This window comes from Nesoenas mayeri (genome assembly GCF_963082525.1).
Source record: "Nesoenas mayeri genome assembly, chromosome: W".
NCBI lineage: Eukaryota > Metazoa > Chordata > Aves > Columbiformes > Columbidae > Nesoenas > Nesoenas mayeri.
The window spans coordinates 15,725,553-15,743,358 of record NC_137553.1 but is presented as its reverse complement, the minus strand read 5'-3'; positions in this window follow the sequence as shown (position 1 = coordinate 15,743,358).

Below are 17,806 nucleotides of genomic sequence, written 5' to 3'. Positions count from 1 at the left end.
GCCCAAAGGAGCCTGAGAGAGACCGAAAAAGCCAGACAGAGCTTGACAGACCCCGAGAGGGACAGACAGAGCCCGACAAAGCCTGACAAAGCATGACAGAGTTCGAGAAAGACCGACAAAGCCCAAAAAATCCTGAGAGAGCCCAACTAAGCCAGACAGAGCTTGACAGACCCCGAGAGGGACAGACAGAGCCCAAAAAAGCCCAACAGAGCCTGATAGAGCACGACAGAGCCCAACAAAGCCTGACAAAGCATAACAGGGCCTGACTAAGCAGTAGAAAGCCAGAGAGACTCCACAGAGCTTGAGAGGGACCGAGAGAGCCCCATGGAGCTTGTGAGAGCCCTACAGAGCCCTACGGAGCCCGATAGAGCATGACAGTGCCTGACAAAGATTTCAGATCATGACAAGCCCTTACAAGGCCTGTCAGAGCCTGAAAGGGCCTGCACAAAGCCTGCCAGAGACTGACAGTGCCCTCCAGAGCCACATAGAGCCCAAAAAATTCCTACAGAGCCCAAAAAATTCCTACAGAGCCTGATATGGCCCGACAAAACCCACCAGAGCATGACAGCTCAACAGAGCCTGACAAAACTCAAAAAGTCCCGACAAACCTGACAGAGCTTGACAGAGCCTGACAAAGCGTGATGGAGCCCAACAGAGCCTGACAGAGCCCGACACAGCCCAGACAAGTCCGAAGAGGCTTCACACAGCCTGACAGAGCCTGACAAAGCCCGTCAGAACCCGACAGACACTTCCAGGGCCTGACAGAGCCCAAAAAAAGCTCAAAAAAGCCTGACAGAGCCCAACAGAACCCGTCAAAGCCCAACAGAGCCCGATAGAGACTGACAGAGCCCAACACAGCCATACAAAGCCCAAAGGAGCCTGAGAGAGCCCGAGAAAGCCAGACAGACCTTGACAGACCTTGAGATGGACAGACAGAGCCCGACAAAGCCTGACAGAGACTGACAGAGACCAACAAAGCCTGACAGAGACGGACAGAGCCCACCAACCCTGACAGAGACGGACAGAGCCCACCAACCCTGACAGAGACGGACAGAGCCCAACAAAGCCTGAAAAAGAACGACAGAGCTTGACAGAGCCTATCAGATCCTGACAGAGCCCAAAAAACCTGACAAAGACTGACAAAGCCCACCAGAACCCGACAATGACTGACAAAGCCAACAGAACCCAACTAAGCAAGAGAAAGCCAGAGAGACACCACAGAGCCCGATAGAGACTGACAGAGCCTGACAAAGCCCAAAGGACCCTGAAAGAGCCCGAGAAAGCCAGACAGAGCTTGACAGACCTCGAGAGGGACAGACAGAGCCCGACAAAGCCCAACAGAGCCTGATAGAGCACGACAGAGCCCGACAAAACCTGACAAAGCACGACAGAGCCCAACAGAGCCCGGGAAGGCACGAAAGGGCACGAAAGAGCATGATAGAGCCTGATAAAGCCCGACAGAACTCGAGAAAACCCGTCACATCCTGACAGAGCCCAAAAAACCCGACAAAGACTGACAAAGACCACCAGAACCTGACAATGACTGACAGAGCCCGACAACGACTGACAGAGCCTGACAGAACTCGACTAAGCAGGAGAAAGCCAGAGAGCCCACAGAGCCCGAGAGGGACCAACAGAGCCCGATGGAGCTCACCAGAGCCTCACGGAGCCCGATAGAGCACGACAGTGCCTGACAAAGATTGCAGAGCATGACAAGCCCTTACAAGGGCTGTCAGAGCCTGAAAGGGCCTGAACAAAGCCCGCCAGAGACCGACAGTGCCCTCCAGAGCCCGCCAGAGCCACACAGAGCTTAACACAGGCCTACAGAGCCCGAAAAGGACTGTAAGAGTCCAACAGAGTGTGATAGGGTCCGACAGAGCCTGACAGAGCCTGAAAAAGCCCGACACAGCCCAAAAAATTCCAATAGAGCCTGACATGGCCCGACAAAACCCAACAGAGCATGACAGAGCTCAACAGAGCCCGACAAAGCTCAAAAAGTCCCGACAAACCTGACAGAGCTTTACAGAGCCTGGCAAAGTGTGATGGAGCCCGACAGAGCCTGACAGAGTCTGACAAAGCTTGCCAGAGCCCGACAAAGAATGACAGAGTGCAACAGAACTCGTCAGAGGCCGACAGAGCCCAGACGAGTCCGAATAGGCCTCACACAGCCCGACAGAGCCTGTCAGAGCCCGACAAACACTTCCAGGGCCCGAGAGAGCCCAAAAAAGCCTGAAAAACCTGACAGAGTGTAACAGATCCTGTCAAAGCTCGACAAAGCCCAAGAGGGCCTGACAGAGCCCTATAGAGACTGACAGAGCCCAACAAAGCCCAAGGGACCCTGAGAGAGTCCGAGAAAGCCAGACAGAGCTTGACAGACCTCGAGAGGGACAGACAGAGACCGACAAAGCCCAACAGAGCCTGATAGAGCACGACAGAGCACGACAGAGCCTGACAAAGCCTGACAAAGCACGACAGAGCCTGACAGAGCCCGGGAAGGCACGACAGAGTACGAAAGAGCGTGACAGAGCCTGATAAAGCTAGACAGAGCTCGACAAAGCCCGTCAAATCCTGACAGAGCCCAAAAAACCCAAAAAAGACTGGCAAAGCCCAACCGAACCCGACAATGACTGACAGAGCCCGACAGAACCCGACTAAGCAGGAGAAAGCCAGAGAGCCCCCACAGAGCCCAAGAGGGACCAACAGAGCCTGATGGAGATTGTCAGAGCCCTACAGAGCCCAACAGAGCACGACAGTGCCTGACAAAGATTGCAGAGCATGACAAGCCCTTACAAGGGCTCTCAGAACTTGAAAGGGCCTGAACAAAGCCCGCCAGAGACCGACAGTGTCCTCCAGAGCCCGCCAGAGCCACACAGAGCCCAACACAGGACTACAGAGCCCGAAAAAGACCGAAAGAGTCCAACAGAGTGTGATAGGTTCCGACAGAGCCTGACAGAGGCCGACAAAGCTTGACAGAACAAAAAATTTCGATAGAGCCTGACATAGCCTGACAAAACCCAACAGAACATGACAGAGCTCAACAGAGCCCAACAAAGCTTAAAAAGTCCCGACAAACCTGACAGAGCTTGACAGAGCCTGACAAAGTGTGATGGAGCCCGACAGAGTCTGACAAAGCTTACCAGAGCCCAACAAAGACTGAGAGCGCAACAGAACTCATCAGAAGCCAACACAGCTCAGATGAGTCTGAAGAGGCCTCACCCAGCCCGACAGAGCCTGTCAGTGCCCGACAGACACCTCCAGGGCCTGACAGAGCCCAAAAAAGCCTGAAAAAGTCTGACAGAGCCCAACAGAACTTGTGAAAGCCTGACAAATCCTGAGAGAGCCAGACAGAGACTGACAGAGCCTGACAAAGCCCGAAAAAGCCTTACAAAGTATAACAGAGCCCGACAGAGTCCGGGAAATCCCGACAGATCCCGGAAAGGCCAACAGATCCCGAAAGAGCATGAGAGAGCCTGATAAAGCCCCATAGAGCGAGACAGAACCTGTCAGAGACTGACAGAGCCCAGACAAGTCCGAAGAGGCCTCACACAGCCCAACAAGGCCCGTCAGAGCCCAACAGACACTTCCAGGTCCTGACAGAACCCAAAAAATCCTGAAAAAGCCTGACAGAGTGTAACAGAACCCGTTAAAGCTCGACAAAGCCCGAGAGGGCCCGACAGAGCCCGATAGAGACTGACAGAACCCAACAAAGACTGACAGAGCGTGACAGAACCCGTCAGAGCCCGACAGAGACCAGAAGAGTCCGTAGACGCCTCACACAGCCCGAAAGAGACCGACAGAGTCCGTCAGAGCCCGACACACTTCTAGGGCCCGAGAGAGCCCAAAATAGCCCGAAAAAGCCTTACAGAGCCCAACAGAAACCGTCAAAGCCTGACAAATCCTGATCGAGACTGACGGAGTCCAACAAAGCCCGACGAAGGCCAAAGGATCCTGAGAGAGCCCGAAAAAGCCAGACAAAGCTTGATGGACCCCGAGAGGGACAGACAGAGCCCGAGAAAGCCTGACAAAGCATGACAGGGCCCGATAAAGCCCAACAGAGACTAACAGAGCTGACAAAGCACGACAGAGCCCAACAGAGCCCGGGAAGGGCCAACAGAGTCTGAGGGAGCGTGATAGAGCCTGATAGATCCTGATAAATTTGGACAGATCTCGACAAAGCCCATCAGATTCTGACAGAGCCCAAAAAACCCAACAAAGACTGACAAAGCCCGACAGAACCCGACTAAGTAGGAGAAAGCCAGAGAGACCCCACAGAGCCTGAGAGGGACCGACAGAGCCCGATGGAACTCACCAGAGCCTCACAGAGCCTGATAGAGCACGACAGTGTCTGACAAAGATCGCAGAGCACAACAAGCCCTTACAAGGGCTGTCAGAGCCTGAAAGGGCCTGAACAAAGCCCGCCAGAGACCGACAGTGCCCTCCAGAGCCCTCCAGAGCCACACAGAGCCCAACACAGGCCTACAGAGCCCGAAAAGGACTGAAAGAGTCCAACAGAGTGTGATAGGGTCCAACAGAGCCTGACAGAGCCCGAAAAATTCCAATAGAGCCTGACATGGCCCGACAAAACCCAACAGAGCATGACAGAGCTCAACAGAGCCCGACAAAGCTCAAAAAGTCCTGTCAAACCTGACAGAGTGTGACAGAGCCTGACAAAGCGCAATGGAGCCTTTTCCATTGACCATTAACTAGTGATTTGACCATAACTAATATAGGTTCTTTTTGATTTAGCATGGTTTTTGGTCATACTTGCAAAGTGTTTCTTCACAGGGCAAATTCGGCCTGCACCACTTAGATATAAGTGATTCATTACATACAATGCTTTTGACAAATGGTTTTGTGGTGTTTTCCCTACTTCTCCCCCTTTTTGATTTTGAAAAAAAAAACAAACAACAAAAAACAACGAAAAAAACACCAACCAAACAAAAATGTTTGGAATCAGGTATGTGCGTTGGACCTTGACTACGTACTGAGAATCACAAATCAAATTTAGAGGTTCCTCCTTAAAAAGCTCTAAATAATGTAAAGCTGCGCCAAGTTCTGCTAATTGGGTTGAAACTTCAATAATTTTTACAGAATAATGCCAATCGTTATCTTCACGCCAGACCTCTACAGCTTTACGAAACTTCCCAGAATCATCAACAAAAACTGAGTAAGTATGTAGGATCAGACCAGATACAAGTATGGTCTGTGACTTGATGTTAAAGACTTGCAGGTTCTGCAGCAATTTACATTTAGGCATGCCAAAAGCTGTGCTGTTAAAACCAGCTAGTGCAATTTACAAGGGCGTAGATTGCAAATAAAAAATCAAAATTAAATTTCTCAAATAGTACATATATGACAAAAGGATCATGGCCTATTAAGACTTAAATTTATTCCCTGCATTTTCTTGATCAGAGTAACAATCGGTATATCAGTCTGTTAGCAATCTCATCATACTGTCCCACAATAGCCACAGGTTTTTTCTATGTTGCAGCTATAAACAGACAAATCTGCAAGTCCAATCGAATGCAGTCAGCCTGTAAGGTTGCCATAAATTTATTCCTCAAAGTTTCTAACTCCATTTTGGCTGATCGAAGTCTGGTTTCAGTTCTATCAGTGTAGTATTTGATTTATTGAAATATTGTCTGTGAATACTAGTAGAAACACAGCATTCAAAATTTCCTTGGAGATTTCTCACTTGTAGCAAGCAGATCTGCACCATCCAGGCAGCTTCTTGTAGGCCATGCAACTCAACAGAATTCTGAGAAAACATTATTTGAGCTTACAATCTACTTAACAAATCTTGACCCAAGAGAGGTATGGGGCTTTCTGGCAAATACAAGAATTCATATGGTAAAACTGTGCTCCAAATTGGGCATTCTATTGGTCTCAAAAAATGGCCTTTCTTTCATTCTCTCCCATGACCTCAAAAACTAGCATGGTGAATTTACTAACTCTCTTACAACTAGTTACCACAGAATAAGTCTATTTAAAAAAAAAAAAATTTAGTTTAATTTCCCAGCTTCATTAGAACTATGGAACCACTGGTGATGCCTTTAAATTTCACCCTCAGACTCCTTCATGCAGTATTACAGTTCTGTAGCAGTAACATTGCTGAGGGGGGGGAATAAAACCTCCCTCTTGCCCCGATCTGAGATGGCAAGACGTATTGCCCAGCATGAAAACAAATCAGTTCGAACTCCACATCAAAGCAACATGGCTCCACTCCACACCTAAATTAGTACCAGTCTGACCCAGAGAAGCACTGAGCACTCTGACCCCCCAAAGCTGACCAGTGTGAAAAGACTGACTTCAGCAAGGAGGTGAAATGAGCTCTCTCCCGAGATGTGCCAAAACATAGGAAACAGAAGAAGAAACAGCACCAACAGCCCCTGATTCAAAGTCGAGAATGCAGTGCCACAACAAGGATGAATGACAATACTCCAGGAAAAAAAAAGACAGAGAGGGGGGAATAGAGCCCCTCTTTCTCCGCTTAGCAGCTGAAAAACAGTCCAGATGTAGCCAAGGCCACGCAGGTGGCATAATCGCTGGTATGAAGTGGGAGCTCTGGCAAACTCCTCGTTGCAATGAGCTGAGTTTATCTTGCAGCTTGACACAGGCCTGAAATTTATATTCAAACTGTACAACACAGGCCTGGGACATTTTGCTTTTTTGTTTTCCCATTTCATTCCAACCATAATACACTTTATACAAATTCCAAGTAGCTCAGCAAAAGTTACATTCCTTAGCTCCATTTACCTTTAAAAATTTACAGATGTCAAAAAACAGCATATTAAGCATCAATCCATTATTCCATTTTCCTCAATCCAAATCAGTTCATATTCTAACAACTTTTAAATACAACCTCATACAACACCAAGTTCACATCCATCATAGCATTTAGGAGTTTTTTGGTTTGGTTTTTTTTTTGTTTTGTTTTGTTCAATTTTTTTTTTCCTTTTTTTTTTTTCAATGCAAACCAGATTTTAAAAATTTAATTTTTTTTTCTGGTCTCAAAATTACTAGATAACAATATAAACAGTTACCCTAATGTGTAAGGATGCATCCTAAGGGGGAGCAAGGTGGAATTTTAGCAGTGGAATCGGTTCCCATTTTGTAATTATCTCAACAAACAAAATTCTTTTGCTACCAAATATAAATATGCAAATTAAAATACTGAGCTCAGATATTAAAACCAAATACCAAGTTCAAATATGCAGATAGATCAGAGTTACACTTATTCAAGACAATATTTCGATTTTTGCATTGCAGCTTTGGGCCGCTTACTGCTCAGCCGGGCAGAGGTACCGCTGGGTCTCCCTGACAAAACAGGTGAGTGCATGCTGGAGCCCCATCGGCACCTGCCCCCACTCGCCGCTGCAGCAAGCTGGACTGGGCAAGGCTTTTATTAGCGTCTCATCTGGTGTGCTACAACTGTTATCCCAAACCCAGGATTCTTTACCCGGTGTGCATACAAAAGAGCCAAATCCAGCACATCGAGATGAGACACAGCCTATTGTTGGAGCGATAAAGGACTCAGCAAACATTCCGATTCAATGTGAATCACGCAAAGCCATTTATTACAGAAACAAGCCTCCTTATATATGCAACTATATTCTAATCACACGTCCACGCTCCAAGCATGGATTCGCTAAATGAGTATCATGAGCTGTCCATGCACTGGAGTCTCACTGATGATACGTCCGATGATTCACGCCACGCCAGGACCCCGCTGATTGAGGAACGCCCCTCTTTCTCACAGCAGATTCTCTTCTCAGCTTCTCGAAGTGGCCTTGAGATTCCTTTGAGCCTGACTAATTCAACAACATATCTCCTTCTAGAGAAACCCCTCCACAATTCTCCCTTTTTATTGAATTAGTCAGGCCCCTTAAAGAGCATGCTGAATCGTCTTTGAAATACACTGCAACATAGGACACGTGATTAACAACATAATTACAATTACATATAATGTAGCTAAACCTTACTTAATAAGATTAAACAACTACCTGCTTATACTCAAATCTTCATATCATATGTAAAACCTTAATTCTACTTATAACAACCTTAGCAACGCACTATTTTAGAATAGTCAAACAACTTAATACAATATATTCTCTTAAATTCCTAAAAAAATCTATAACTGTGCAGTTTATAGAGTAATGTACTTAATACCATCAGCATATGCTAATTATTGAATTAATATCTTAAAACTTATATTTAAACTTATATTTAACTTATAAAACTATTAACTTATAAACTTATATTTAAACTTATATTTAAAAGATCTGTAGCTTAATCTTAATATCTCTTTTAAAACCTTACCAGTTGCTAAATTATGTTACCATGGTAGAAATATCTTATACTTTTACCTCATCTATGCATAGATTATCTAATTGTAATATCAGCCTTTTGGAACTCTTACTTAGCATTCTCTATGGAAGGTACCTTATTTGTTTACTGATAGGCTTTTAGACCACTGGGTCTAGGAGCATCTATAACACTGAATAGGAATTCATGGTTTACATTTAAGACAATTCTCACAACTCATCTCCCTCCTGTCCTTCCGCATCTGTTGAATCTTTGTTGTCTTTATTCAGCCATGGCTTGATCCATTTCGCAGGAATCCATTTTGATCCTTGGTCTGTAATGACACAAGCATAACCCTTTCCCCAAGTTATTAATTGGAAAGGACCCTCCCATTCACCAGTAACTCCATTGCGTATTTTGACCTGGCATTGATTTTCTCTAAGGTCTGTCAAGCGTCCTTTTAAGCTTGTTCCATGACGAATCATAGGTGGAATGTCAAACCCTTGTGGAAGGCGTAAAAAGTTCAAGACATATAATGCTTTGCTTAGTCTGTCATGTGGAGTAGTACAGTCAGTTCCCCCTTTTTGTTTGTCAAGTTGATGCTTGAGAGTTCGATTCATCCTTTCTACCAAGGCCTGACCAGTAGGAGAATTTGGTATCCCTGTAATATGCTTAACACCCCACAATTGAAAAACGGTGGCAGTAGCTTTGGCAATATAACCAGGTGCATTGTCTGTCTTGAGCTGTGCAGGAACTCCCAAAGCTGCAAAAGCAGAATGTAAATGTCGTTGCACATGTGAACTAGTTTCACCAGTCTGAGCAGTGGCCCATATGGCGAAAGAATATGTATCAATAGACATATGCACATACTTTAGCCTGCCAAATTCAGGGACATGTGTGACATCCATTTGCCACAATTCCAAAGCTCCTAATCCTCTTGGACTGACTCCTGCACCCAACCCTTCTGAGATGCGCTGACAATCTGCACAACTTTTAACAATACCCCGGGCCTCACTTTCAGACAATGAAAATTGCTGCTGTAAAACCTGAGCAAACTGATGGAGGAAACTATGAGAGCGTACTGCTTGCCCAAACCTATCTACTGGAGGTGGAACCCAGGCAGGAGATACAAGAAAATCAGCTCGGCGGTTTCCTTCAGCTAAATCGCCTTGAATTGTCACATGACTACGGATATGTGTTATGAAGTATCGGTGTTGTCTCTTTTTGACCAACAACCATAATTGCTTGAACAATGACATGAGTTGTGCATCCTGAACCTCTTTGAGCAATGATCTTTCAATGTGAGCTACCACACCTACCGCATACAAAGAATCACAAACAATATTCACTGGGCTATGAGCAAATCTGATAAACACTTCTATTACAGCCCTGAGTTCCAAATGCTGAGTTGATCCTTTCAGGTCAGTTAGAATCACATCATGCCATTTCCCATCTGTTTTCCATGTAATTGCTGCTTTCTGCATTTTACCTCTTGCGTCAGTAAACACTGTGGGTCCTTTAACAGGAAATTCTGAGAGAAGAGGGGGACCCTCCTCCATTGATCCCATATTCAAAACTGACATCAACTTGTGTGGAGGGGAAACTGTCTTAATTAAAGCTTGAGAATCTAATAATGCAATCTGAAAAGGTAAGGAGTCCTGCAAAGCCCATTGTAAATACTCTGAAACGAGGGGAACAATGATATACGCAGGCTCACCCCCTGAAATTTCAACTATTCTCTGCCTACCTTTCATTATAAGCTGAGCAAAGACCTCAACCCGGGTTGTAATGGTTCGTTTGAGTTGAAAAGGCAAAAACACCCACTCTAAGATCTTTAATGGCTCCTTACCAGTTGTCCATTGCATTATGAGAGCAAAAGGATAGTTAGTATTGTTTACAATTAGTAGTCTGATTACATAATCTGGGTTCCGCCTATGGCTGAAAGCTTTTACAAGTTTGGACATAATCTTTTTCAGAGCAGCTTCCGCCTCAGCAGTAAGCGTCCTAGGAGACCTAATGTCGCTATCCCCTTTTAGCAGTTTTACAATTGGAGCTAAATCCTCATTAGTGATCCCACAAACAGTTCGGACCCAATTCAGATCACCCACTAGTTTCTGCACATCATTTAAGGATCGAATGACAGGCCGACATACTACTTTCTGAGGTTTCACTGTGGACTGAGAAATTTCCCAATCAAGATATTTCCATGCTGGTTGAATTTGTACCTTTTCTGGAGCAATTTGTAATCCCCTATGCTGCAATGTATCAGATACTTCATTTATCAACAAATCAGTCGAAAAAGTTTCCCCAGCTATTAATATGTCATCCATGTAGTGGTAAATCACTAACTCAGGATGAGATTTTCTGATTGATTGCAAGGCCCAAGCTACATAAATTTGACACATAGTTGGGGAATTTTTCATTCCCTGTGGCAAAACTACCCATTGATACCTCTTCGCAGGTTCAGCCTTATTCACAGAATGTATGGAAAATGCAAAACGTTTACAGTCATCAGGATGCAAAGCAATGGTGAAAAAAACAATCTTTCAAGTCAATTATTAAGATCTGCCAATTTTCTGGAATCATGACAGGGGATGGTAATCCTGGCTGTAATGCTCCCATGTCTTCCATGGTATCATTAATTTTTCGAAGATCATGTAACAACCTCCATTTATTTGATTTTTTCTGAATAGTAAACACAGGAGTATTCCAGGGACTTGTTAGACGGCTCTAAATGCCCTTTTTCAAGCTGTGTCTGTACTAGATCTTCGACATGGGCGAGTTTTTCTTTACTGAGCAGCCATTGATTTACCCAGACTGGGTCATCATTTTTCCACTGTAATTTCAGTACTGGTCACCCATCATCAATGGCCGCTTCTAGAAATGCTGTTGTTTTGCCACCAGAGTTGCTCCTAGTTGTCCTAACACATCTCGTCCTAATAGAGAAACAGGGATAGACATCACATAAGGTCGTACAGAACATAGTGAACCATCAGATAACTGCATTTGTAAGTGATGTTTGCTCACCTGGGTATTCCGCATACCCCCAACACCCATGACTGGTATTTGCGGAGACTTGAGAGGCCACCAAACTGGCTAATCTTTTTTGCTGATAATAGTCACGTCAGCACCTGTGTCTACCAGAATTTCAAAAGTCTGTGAACAGCCAGTTTTGTCTAAAAGAGTCACCTTTTCCATTGGCTTAGCCTTACTAATGTCTAGAGCTAAATACAACTCTGCATTGTCAGTAGAATCAAAGCTTCCTTCTGCACACTCTTTAATTGAAACTTTTGGAACATTTGCTTTAAATGGAACCAATTGACCTATCTTTGATCCTTTGGGAATGTGGACTGGTGGACCAAGAGTCCATACCATAATCGAAATGATGCCAGCAAAATCTGCATCAATTATATCTGGAAGTATAAAAATGCCTTTTCTAGTGGCAGATGGTCTCCCTAGAAGCAAAGCACTTAAACCATGCCCTAGTGGTCCAATCACGTTTGTTGGTATGCATTGTACCTGAGTGTCAATTAATGTTACATCTTTCATAGTTTCTACATCCACTCCGTCACTCCCTGAGGTGGCAGCGGTGACTGTGTCCAAGCAGCCTGAGACCTCACTTGTGTCATCGCGCCGGGTCTCGGTGTGCTCGTTTCCCCGTTTCCCAGTGCCTGCCCACTTTTATGAAGAATAGACCTACAGTCTTTATCTTTGTGTCCAAATTTTCCACAGCGGTAACATACATTATTGTCTATTGGACCTGTACCACTCTTATTTGATCTTCGATAAGTCTGATTGACATGACATTGGGATCTGTAATGCCCTGTTTTTCCACATTTGAAACAAACTCGGCCTGATCTATTTGGATTGTGAGCTAACAGGGGCTTCATAGTAGCCGCAAATGCAGAAGCCATAAGACCAAATTTCTCTTCCTCTGAGCCCACCCTGGCACAAGCATCCATCATCTCAGCTATTGAGCTATACTTTGGTAAAGCAAGCAAAATTTTCTTACAGACTGAGTTAGCATTGTCAACTGCGAGTGTCATAAGCAAAAGTTCTTTTACATTACTATCAATCGGTGCCCTATCCAAAGCTTCCCTTAGACGTTCAAGAAAAGCCATGTACGATTCATTGTCCTTTTGCTTTACCTGAGAGTACGGAGGGACTGCTTTACCTTCTTCCGGTAGAGTTCGGAGAATATCTCTTGCAAGAGAGGAACTCTGCCGCAAGATGGCAGTATCTAACTGTGCCTGCGCCTGAGGGTTAGCAAATTCCCCCGCCCCTATCAGCTTGTCTTTCGAAGCAAGGCGCAACGGGTCTCCGTCATTGCGGTCTAAGTTAAGAATAGCTGCTTCCTCACAAGCATCAATCCACCTACTTCTCCAGAGAACTTCTTGCATTGGTGTTAGTAGCAACGCAGCCAGCTGACGACAATCGTAAGGCGTTAGTATTTGCCCATCAAAAAGAGTACTAATAAAGCCTTGTGTATACTTTCCATGCAATCCATACTGTTGCACCGCTTTTCTAGCCTCTTTTATCTCCTCCGAACGCAACCCAGCCCACCCAGGATTCTGATTACCCTGTTCGTCTCGCTGGTAAATGACTGGGTATGCACTCGTTATTTCACCTTCTATCATCGCATTTCTGATAATTCCTCGCCAATGTTTTTTAATGTCATAATCATCCGTAGAACCCGAACCCCCCGACGCACCCCCTGCCACATCCCCCTTCTCGTCACCATCAAGATAATTGCCTTTCTGAGTGCTGGATTCTTTCAGTAGTAGCTGATCTATTTTTTCACACGGTTCTTTTGTCCAGTTCTTTTCTGGCGACTCCTGCTCTGGCGTAGGAGTTAGAGGGGTAGAAGGCGGTAAAGGCGGACACGAATCAGTAAAAGGACTGATATTACACTTATTTACGACTTTAGCATTCTCAGCTTTCAACAGTTCTGACTCCAGTTCCTTGGACTGCTTGGTCTCTTTAGGGTCATGTGATGGTATAGGAGGCCATCTACTGAGTGATTTTCCTCCCCCCGCCCCAGACTGCTGTATCATCGGGGGTGCCGACGGCACAATAGGGCTTGGGGCAGGAAAGGAATCAAAGACACAAACTGGGTAAGCTTCACAGTTATTTTTAGAGTTCTTATCAGGCTGCAACGCCGTAAAAATTCCAGTAACCGCAGCCCGTTCAGCCTTAAGTTCTTTTAAGGTGGTAATTATAAGCTTCCATGTAGTCGCTAGTGATTTAGCTTCTTTATCTCCATCGGTAATCTTATCCCATAATTTCTGACCTATATCGTCCCAAAGTTCAATTTTTAAAGCTTTTTCAGCTTCTGTCGGGTAGCCGTTAGTTCTACACCAAACCAACAGTCTACGGATGTTACTTTCTTCATATTTAAGTCCTCTCATAGAGAGAATATGCAGGAGGAGTTTAACTATAGCTTCTTCCTCAGAGGATATATTTTGCCCCATAACTTCACTTTTCCCTCCTCCTGCTCCCAGCCGCTCACCTTTTTTGGTGCTTTCTTCAACAAAATTAATGCGGAACGTCCGTACGCCTCTGCCCGGTTCTCAGTCCAGCTGATCCGTCTCCGGCTGGGCCGCTCCAGGCTTTTCCCTGACCTCAGTGGCAGGCCGTTCAGAGTATCATGTTGGGCTCACCATTTGTTGGAGCGATAAAGGACTCAGCAAACAATTCAATTCAATGTGAATCACGCTAAAGCCATTTATTACAGAAACAAGCCTCCTTATATATGCAACTATATTCTAATCATGCGTCCACGCTCCAAGCATGGATTTGCTAAATGAGTATCATGGGCTGTCCATGCACTGGAGTCTCACTGATGATATGTCCGATGATTCACGCCACGCCAGGACCCCGCTGATTGAGAAACGCCCCCCTTTCTCATAGCAGATTCTGTTCCCAGCTTCTCGAAGCGGCCTTGAGATTCCTTTGAGCCAGACTAATTCAGCAACAAAGTCTTTAACTATCAAAACCCCTCCACACACCCCCACAAGGCATTTGCTACCCTCCATGAGTTAGTATAGAGATAAAGTATTGGCCACTTCTCCCGTTCAGGAATGTCCAAAGCCATCTGGATGGCTTTCATTTCTGCAAATTGACTAGATTCACCTTGTCTTTCAGTGGCTTCTGTAACTTGTCGTGTGGGACTCCACACAGCAGCTTTCCACCTTCGATGTTTTCCTACAAGACGACAGGATCTGTCTTTGAACAGTGCATACTGCTTATCAGTCTCTGAAAGAGTATTATACAGTGGTGCTTCTTCAGCACGTGTTACTTCCTCCTCATCTGGAGACATCCCAAAGTCTTTGCTTTCTGGCCAGTCTGTAATCACTTCTAAGATCCTTGGACGATTGGGATTTCCAATTTGAGCTCGTTGTGTGATCAATGCAATCTGTTTACTCCATGTAACATCGGTTGGATGATGTGTAGAGGGAATCGTCCCTTTGAACATCCAGCTCAGCACCAGCAGTCAAGGTGCTAGGAGGAGCTGTGCTTCAGTACCGATCACTTCTGAAGTAGCTCAAACTCCGTCATATGCTGCTAGTATCTCTTTTTCAGCTGGAGTATAGTGGGCCTCAGATCCTTTGTATCCTCGACTCCAAAAACCTAAGGGTGGACCTTGGGTTTCTCCTGGTGCTTTCTGCCAGAGGCTCCAGGTAAGTCCATTATCTCCGGCTGCAGTGTAGAGCACATTTTTAACATCTAGTCCAGTCCAAATCGCTCCGAGGGCCACCGCATGAGTTACCTCACGCTTAATTTGTTCAAAGGCTTGTCGTTGTTCAGGGCCCCACTCAAACTGGTTCTTTTTACGAGTCACTCGATAGAGAGGGCTCACAATCTGGCTGTACTCAGGAATATGCATTCTCCAAAAACCTACAATGCCCAAGAAAGTCTGTGTCTCCTTTTTATTAGTAGGTGGAGACATTGCTGCAATTTTGTTGATCACATCCATTGGGATCTGACGACGGACATCTTGCCATTTTATTCCTAAAAACTGGATCTCTCGTGCCGGTCCCTTGACCTTGCTTTGTTTTATGGCAAAACCAGCATCCAAAAGAATCTGAATTATTCTCTCACCTTTCTTGAAGACTTCTTTTGCTGTGTTGCCCCATATGATGATGTCATCAATATATTGCAAGTGTTCTGGAGCTTTACCTTGCTCCAGGGTGGTCTGGATCAGTCCATGGCAGATGGTAGGACTGTGTTTTCACCCCTGGGGCAAGCGATTCCACGTGTACTGGATGCCCCTCCAGGTGAAAGCAAACTGTGGTCTGCACTCTGCTGCTACAGGAATAGAGAAAAATGCATTAGCAATATCAGTTGTAGCATACCACTTAGCTGCCTTTGACTCCAGTTCAAATTGCAGTTCTAGCATGTCAGGCACAGCAGCACTCACTGGTGGCGTAACTTCATTCAGGCCACAATAGTCTACAGTTGCTCTTCCTGTTGACCTTGACCCCTCTGGCCAGGTGGAATTCTAAGGAGGCCTTAGCTTTCCTAGTTGCCTCCCTACACCCTCTGACAACAGCCTTATATTCTCCCCAAGTGGCCAGCCCCTCCTTCCATGATCTATAAACTCTTCTCTTCCACTTGAGCGTAACTTCATTCAGGCCACGATAGTCTACAGTTAGTCTCCACTCGTCACTAGACTTACGCACTGGCCAGATTGGGCTGTTAAAAGGTGAACGAGTCTTACTGATCACACCCTGGCTTTCCAATTGACGGATCAACTTCTGGATAGGAATCAAAGAGTCTCAATTGGTGCAATATTGCCGGCGATGCACTGTCGTGGTAGCAATTGGCACCTGCTGATCGTCAACCATCAGCAGTCCTACAACAGAAGGATTATGTGAAAGACTAGGCAAATCAGACAGCTATTCAATTTTCTCAGTGTCCACAGCTGCTATACCAAATGCCACCCTTTTGGGTCCTTAAAATATCCTCTCCTGAGGTAGTCTATGCCAAGGATGCACGGAGCATCTGGACCAGTCACAATGGGATGCTTTTGCCAGTTTTTTCCAGTTAGGCTCATTTCAGCCTCTACAACAGTCAGTTCCTGGGATCCCCCAGTCATTCCAACAATATTGATGGATTGCGTGCCTTTATAATTAGAAGGAATTATTGTGCACTGAGTACCAGAGTCCACTAAAGCTTTGTACTCCTGGGGGGTGTGTTGTACCGTATTTGTACAGTCCAATAAACTCTGTTATCCTGTCGAGGGTTAAGATTGCGGGGTGACAATAAAACCCTGGCAGATGCATTGTTAACCCCCTTTCCCCCCCCCACTTCCCCTTTTTTGCCCCTCCCTCTCCCCCCTTCCACTCAGGAGAGGCGATTGGGAGGAAAAAAGAAGGACAGAGAGAAGAGAGTTGGAAAAAATTAAAGATGTTTTACTAATGTTACTAATAAGAATAGAGAAAATAATACAAAATATACAAAACCAATCTTGAAAGTCTCAGCAACCGCAGAGCCAGCACCCAAAGTCCTGGATTGGACTCCACAGCCAACCAGAGCTGGATTCAGTCTCTCACTAGGCCTCAGTTCGCAGAGACGACTAGCAAGGTCCTCTCCTAATGTCGGCCATAGGGAAAAAAGGGAAAGAAGGGGCGAGATCCTCGTGATCTCCCATTTTATATGAAGTATTCACGTGAATGGAATGTTATACACAGTTGGTCAGTTGTTTCTCGTCGCCCCTCTCGCGAGATGTCCATCCATGCTTATCAATAAGTTTGCATTCCATTGCTAGGTTTTACCAAAACATGTGTCTGGTTCTCCAGGAAAATGCAGTTAATATGAAGGCTTTAGCTGACAGGAAAAAATTCACTGAAAGAGAAACTTGTTTTTAACAAAACCAGGACATATCCCTTTCCTCCACCTGGTTGGAGGCAGGGCACCTCTCATTTCTCTTTTGCACAGTCTCTGGGTGTGAATTAGAGGTTCCTTCAAGAGCATCAGTATCACTTCTGCTCCTTTTGTAAACTGGAGCAGCCACCTTCCTAGGAGTTTTTCCTTTTATCTCACGTATCCGTTCCTGAAGTTCTCAGGTAGGTCTTCCATGCCACTTATTCATGTTTTCTCCCTGCTCATGTAGGAAGAACCACAGTGAACCTCTTTTTGTGGGCTACCTCTGTCCTCTCTCTCGAGATTCGAAACGCCTTCTCCTAATAGCTGAAACATAGGTTCGTACAGGTCATGAATGGTATCTGTCTTCTCTGAGTTCTTTGATTTCTTGCAACAGCTTTTTGAACCACTCATCAGATTTTTCACATAGTTTCTCCACAGCAGACACACAAGCCTGCAGAGAAACAGCAAGGCTGTCATCAAAGTCCCAGAGCTGCTCAATCACATCAGTATTACAAGGGGGGTGGTTAGTAGATGGAGAGAGGTCCTCCTTCCCCTCTACTCCACCCTGGTGAGACCACATCTGGAATATTGTGTCCAGTTCTGGGCCTCTCAGTTCCAGAAGGACAGGGAACTG